This window comes from Microcaecilia unicolor, chromosome 6 (genome assembly GCF_901765095.1).
Source record: "Microcaecilia unicolor chromosome 6, aMicUni1.1, whole genome shotgun sequence".
Classification (NCBI taxonomy): domain Eukaryota; kingdom Metazoa; phylum Chordata; class Amphibia; order Gymnophiona; family Siphonopidae; genus Microcaecilia; species Microcaecilia unicolor.
This window is the reverse complement of record NC_044036.1, coordinates 64,609,320-64,615,319: the sequence shown is the minus strand read 5'-3', so window position 1 is coordinate 64,615,319 and position 6,000 is coordinate 64,609,320. Positions and strand designations below refer to the sequence as shown.

Sequence of the window (6,000 nt, the reverse complement as noted above, 5' to 3'; positions counted from 1 at the left end):
GGTGGCTAGGCTACTAAAATAGTCAGTTGTCTTCATCACAAAGCGTAAAAGATCGCAGTATGAATATTTTGGAAGAAAGGTGGGCGGGAGAGAGGAGCTACGAAAGAGATGTTTAAATATCTAGATGACATAAATGCTTAGAAGGGTGATATGGGACTGTGAGAGAGATGGAGGGAAGAGGGGAGGATAGATGCTGTTCACCTCTCTTCCCTATCTCTCACAGGGGTCCTTTTATTAAGCTGCAGTAAAAGAGGGCTTGTGCTAACATCAGCGTATGGCCATTTGGGGGGGGGGGGGGAAGCTCTTATCGCCACCCACTAAGGTGGTGGTAAGGGTTCTTGCACTAACCCGGCAGTAATCTGTTACCATCGGGTACGCAATGGCACGTCAACCCTTTAGTAAAAGGTCCCCACAGTTCCACATCACCCTCATCTTTTCCCTACTATTCCAGCATCTCCTCCTCTCTAACAGATTTGCCCTGGTGGTTCATCATTCCCCCCCCCCTCTCCATCCTGTGGCACCAACCCTCCTCCTACTCACAAGATCAACATCTCTTGTTCTGCCCCTCCACCACAATCAGTTCTCCCTCTCCCTCCTGCACGTTCAGCACCCTTTCCGCTCCTTTAGTTCCTTCCAGGCCTTTGCTTTGCTTCCCCGCGAGTCCAGCACTTCTACCGCACCCATAGGAGCCAACTTTTCAAAATTATTGGGGGTGCTAAGCCCAGTGGAAATAACCCCTCCCTGGACACAAACATGGAATTTTCTCAATATTGGAGGTGCTCAAGCACCCAAAGAGTCGGCTCCTATGACCGCACCCCTACTTTCCCTCGCCAGCTTCTTGCAGCCGGTGCTGGAGCTTTTCCTCTGCCGCATTCAGCCTCTTCAACGTAAATTCCTATTTGCACACGGGCGGGACACGGCAGAGTAAAAGCTCGGAGACTACCTAAAGGCAGCGAGTGTTTATCGGTACTGCAACTGGCGAAGAAGACAGGTTTCCAAGACCGCGGGCAGCACTTATCGCCACCCACTATAAGCTCCTTTGAGCAGGGACTGTCCTTCTTTGTTTAAATGTACAGCGCTGCGTAACCCAGGCAGCGCTTTAGAAATGTTAAGTAGTAGTAGGACTTGCAAGAGAGGAGAGGGAAAGATGTGAGGAAAGAGAAAAGAAACACTGCTGCAAACTTTAACACCCTTCAAAAAAAAGTAGCTGGGGATTCACTGCACACCACTAGGGAGGGCAGAATCTTGTGCGGCATGATATAGTTGGAAAAATTCAATTTTTTCCTATGGTTCTTGTCACCTTTTTTTCGTTTTCATCACAGGGAAACCCAAATAACACCATCATCATCACCCCTCACCCGCCCAACGTACCCTAGTCCCGCGCCTTTAGTTTTTTTTACCTAGCAAAGAGCATGCGCATTAGGCTTAGCAACGCGTGAGGAACCGGAAGAAGCTTTGGTTGCTGTAGAAGCTGTTGAGGTTAGTGTACTCAACTCAGTCTTCACATTTTTTGTCATTTTCTTGTATTCGGAGGAAGGGGAACTATCAACAGTAGAGAGGTTAAAAAATAGGGATGGGGGGGGGGAGCCTAATTTGGTGGGAAAAGCGCCCGTTTGCAGGGCTGCAGTCTGATTTTACAGTCATCCAAGATCAGCGCCCAGTGCAGTGGGTATTAGTGCGATGCGACATCTGCTGTTTGGGATAGCGAAGTGGAGGACAGAGAAGTTGGTCGTGCTAAAACGCTGGTGGCTCATCCACTCTCCTCCACGCTTGAAGGGCAAGGAGGAGGTTAGATTAAGATAAGAACACAGGACTCAGGAGACGGTACGACTCGAGGCTATCTAGCCCATTATATGGGTTGAAGCCAGGAGGTGGAGTCACAAGAACACCCAAAACAATAGCAGAACGGTATTGAAAGCTATAGTAAAAGATTATTAGAAATAATGGGACTGCCTATGCATGGTCCATCTGTAAAAAGCTGTTCCAGTTGGATAGGCAGTGCCTTAAAAGGTGGAGGACAAAAGATTTTTTTTTAACTTATTTGACGTTTTTAATTTATTTTGAAAGCTTCCCAAGTGTAGATATAAATATGAAATAAAAACTGAATATCACTAAAACAGCTTCAAAAATATTGTAGCTGGTGGAAACAGCACTAATAAAGGCTGTATTGCGTGCTAAGTTTTCTACATTGTTCTGTACAATACAGTAATATATGGCCAAATTTCAGTGAGGCTATCCTGTTGACAGATGTGTTCATCTTAATTGTTGTAATCTGCCCTGGGAAGCCTGATGTTATAAAGATTGGAAGTAAAATTAAACTCTCCTTTCATTGGGGTACATGGAATCACATCTTCACCTCATCTCTTTTGTACAAATGGATTATTCTGTTTTGAGCATATTTCAGGGACATGTGGTTTTCATAAGTCAAAACAATAAAAATAAAGATTTTCTTTCATGCAGATCTCTCATTTGTTTAAACATAACTAAGGGGGTTGTTTACTAAAGCTTAGCTCGAGTTATCTGCAGCAGGGCCCATTTTATTCCTATAGGCCCTGCTGCAGATATCTCAATAACCCTGCTTGATTAATTCCTAGGGTACAGCAGAGTAAACATTGGATATTTGTACATTGGAGATGAGGAGTTAACGATACAACCCCTGATGCAGCAACAGTGAAACGAGGGGCTCTCTGTCGTCGGGTTGCACAGCTGGTGGTACCGATAGGAACAGAGCACCATAGCGATTGGACTTAAAGCTAAGTGTTGTCTGGAGGGTACACCGGGGCTGAATACTAATTGACATTTTGTATATGGAATTGATTACATCAAAGAACTATCAAATAATTGATCTGAGGAAGTTGAGACACACACACTGTTTAGATAAGAGTTGTGATTTATATACCTGGCAAAGCAATTTGGAGGATAGATATTGATGCTGATATGTTAAATGATGGAGTTTTTTTCCTAAGCCAAATGATGGTAAGCCAAGCTCAGACCTTATAGTCTGCATGTTCAGGCTGGTTGAGTGGCTAGACTGAGGCTTTTTTTCTCCATCCAGAGTGGATGCTAGGTAGTTTGCTATCAGTGTGAGTGACAACATTAATTACACGCAGCTGGTGCAAGGCTGGGTTTTTGATTTTCAGTTATTTAGGCAAGCTTGAGTGGAATTACTGGTCATTAGACGATTATAACTTATACTACGCCAAAACTGGAAATACAGAGAGACAGAATAATAGAATTCAGTAATATCCAAAACTTATTAACTAATATCATAATTGCGTTCGCATTTGGGTAATGACTGAGAAAATGCTGTTGAAATCTGACGCAAAGAAGAAATAAATGTATATCACAGAGCTGGAAAATGTTGGCACATTTAGTATGACTCTGGACTTCTGCATGAAGGCAGCTCTGCCCTCATTATTTAATATCTTTCTTTTAAATAGTAGTAATAAACAATATTAAGTGCATTTTTCTAATATACTACTGCATTCCACAAAACAGAAGAAGCAAGTTCCCACAAACTATCTTTTGATCTAGGCACAGGAAAAAAAAAAAGATTTTAAATGCTGCCAGGTTTCGATCTAATTCATGTTTTTTTATGGGATATAACTGCCATAAATAAATAAATTGATGTTGAGCACCTGATTCTCATAACATTATGTCTGTTTTAGTGGTCCTTTATCAGGAGAAAAAAAAATCTCTGCACGAACATAACACATTCTAGGCCCTATAATCAGCCCCTCCAAATGACACACTGATTACGATTTATAACAAATTACTACTCTACCTATGAAAAGTTATTGCGTTATTATTCTTCCTCTGTGTGCATCCATATGGTGCACAAGCTGGCATGTTTGACAATATAAGTTAGATTAAATAAAAATGCTACGAAGAATAAAGAACGACAACTGGACACAGCAGCTCATAGGTTTGTTTGCTTTGTTTTGAGTGTATGCAGAACTGTTGTGCGGGGAAGGGGAAACATAGACTAACCTAAGTGGCTTCAACTTTTTGACATCATGCCATCTCCTGTTCTCAATCAAACCTCCTTGGGTGAAGGCTTTCTAGAACTCAACTCATCGTTTTTATTGTGGCAGTCTGCTGAAGGCATCTAGTGGCCACATAGATTTATTGCAGGGCTAAGTCTTGTTTTGAATAAATGCTACTGTATTAATCCACAGGAATATGTAGAAATGAAAGCAAAAACAAAACAGGGTTTGTTATTTAAGTCTCCCCACAATTTGTTTTCTCTTTGGAATGGTGTGTAATAGTATGTTTGCGTTCTGTCGCGAGCTTAGCTTTTTTTGTTCTATAGAGTGTTAGTCAAGGTTTCAATGCTTTTTGTAGAATGAATCGTGTTTTATCTGCTGCTGTTTTAAATGTGTGTTTACACCCATTTTCTGCTTGTTTTCATTTGATAAGGTTGTCTTTATGCAGATAAAATTAGAAAGTAATATGATAGGCGATAAAGTGCCATTCTCAATAGAGAACTGGTTAACAAGATGACATTTTTGGAGCCCTTTTACAAAGGCGCAGTAGGGTGCACCAAATTGGCCAGAGTCCAGTAGTAGTTCCTTAGTTGGTGCGCGCAGTTTCTTGCAGTAGAAAATAATTTTCTGTTTTCTACTGCAGAGTGTGTTCCCGGTGATAATCGGCAGTGCAGCGGGGTTAGCACAGGAGTTCTTACTGTTTACTAAATAGGTGGTGGTAAGGGCTGAGACATTAAATAGTCGTGCGCTAATTTTAATATTAGTGCATGGCCATTTACTACCCCATTTTAAAAAAGGCCTTTTTCCCACTGTGATAAAAAGTGGCTCAGTGCAGGCCACTTTTTACTGTGGCTTAGTAAAAGGGTCCCTGTGTGAATTGGCTTTGATAAAAAGAAATAAAGTCAGATATCTAATTGATTCTTGTGAAATTCCCTATAGATAAACTCCTTGTGCTATATTTCTACTGGGATCATGTGCATAGTAGAAAAAATAGCTTGTGAAAAACAACTGCAGTAGTGTGTAGAAAAAGATGTAATTTAATATTTGAGTCTGAAGCTTCAGAACAAAATACAAGGAGTAAGGAAAGCATAATGGGCCAGATTCTGTATTTGACGCCAAGAAAATCAGCACGGGGCCTAAAGTTAAGGGCAGTTTATCGAATGCACATAGTGCTGTCCACGCGACAAAAATTTTGGTGCAGCCATTTACACCAATAAAAAGCTGGTGTAAATGCCCACGCCTAAAATGCTAGTGTGGCTTTGTAAAAGGTTGCAACAATGGTGAAAGAAAGCGAAGTGTGTTTGAGAGAGCAGGGTAAAGAATGCATATTATCCCAATTAACTTCTACGCAGCTTGTAGATACAAGTCAAAAGCCTGTATACAAATGCTAGAAGCCTAAAAAATAAGATGGGAGAGTTAGAGTATATAGCACTGAATGATGAGGTAGATAGGCATCTCAGAGACTTTGTAGAAGGAGGACAATCAATGGGACACTGTGTTAACATGTTACAAATTATATTGCAATGATAGAGGGGATAAAATTGGAGGGGGGTTGTGCTATATGTTAAAGAGGGAATTGAGTCAAACAAAATAAACATTCTACATGAAACAGATAGCAGCATGGAATCTACTACTACTACTACTATTTAGCATTTCTATAGCGCTACAAAGCATACGCAGCGCTGCACAAACATAGAAGAAAGACAGTCCCTGCTCAAAGAGCTTACAATCTAATAGACAAAAAATAAATAAAGTAAGCAAATCAAATCAATTAATGTGAACGGGAAGGAAGAGAGGAAGGTAGGTGGAGGCGAGTGGTTACAAGTGGTTACGAGTCAAAAGCAATGTTAAAGAGGTGGGCTTTCAGTCTAGATTTAAAGGTGGCCAAGGATGGGGCAAGACGTAGGGGCTCAGGAAGTTTATTCCAGGCGTAGGGTGCAGCGAGACAAAAGGCGCGAAGTCTGGAGTTGGCAGTAGTGGAGAAGGGAACAGATAAGAAGGATTTATCCATGGA

General features: G+C 41.4%; 1 protein-coding gene across 3 annotated transcripts in view; it reads left to right on the top strand.

The window, feature by feature from the left end:
* The first annotated feature begins 1,338 nt into the window (after positions 1 to 1,338).
* The window catches only part of ODF2L (outer dense fiber of sperm tails 2 like), a 179,350-nt gene continuing 174,688 nt past the window's right edge, over positions 1,339 to 6,000 (top strand). For all 3 annotated transcript variants that reach the window (XM_030207203.1, XM_030207204.1, XM_030207202.1), the window contains exon 1: positions 1,339 to 1,479. The gene's annotated coding sequence lies outside the window, so the exon portion shown is untranslated. The remainder of the gene's footprint in view (positions 1,480 to 6,000) is intronic.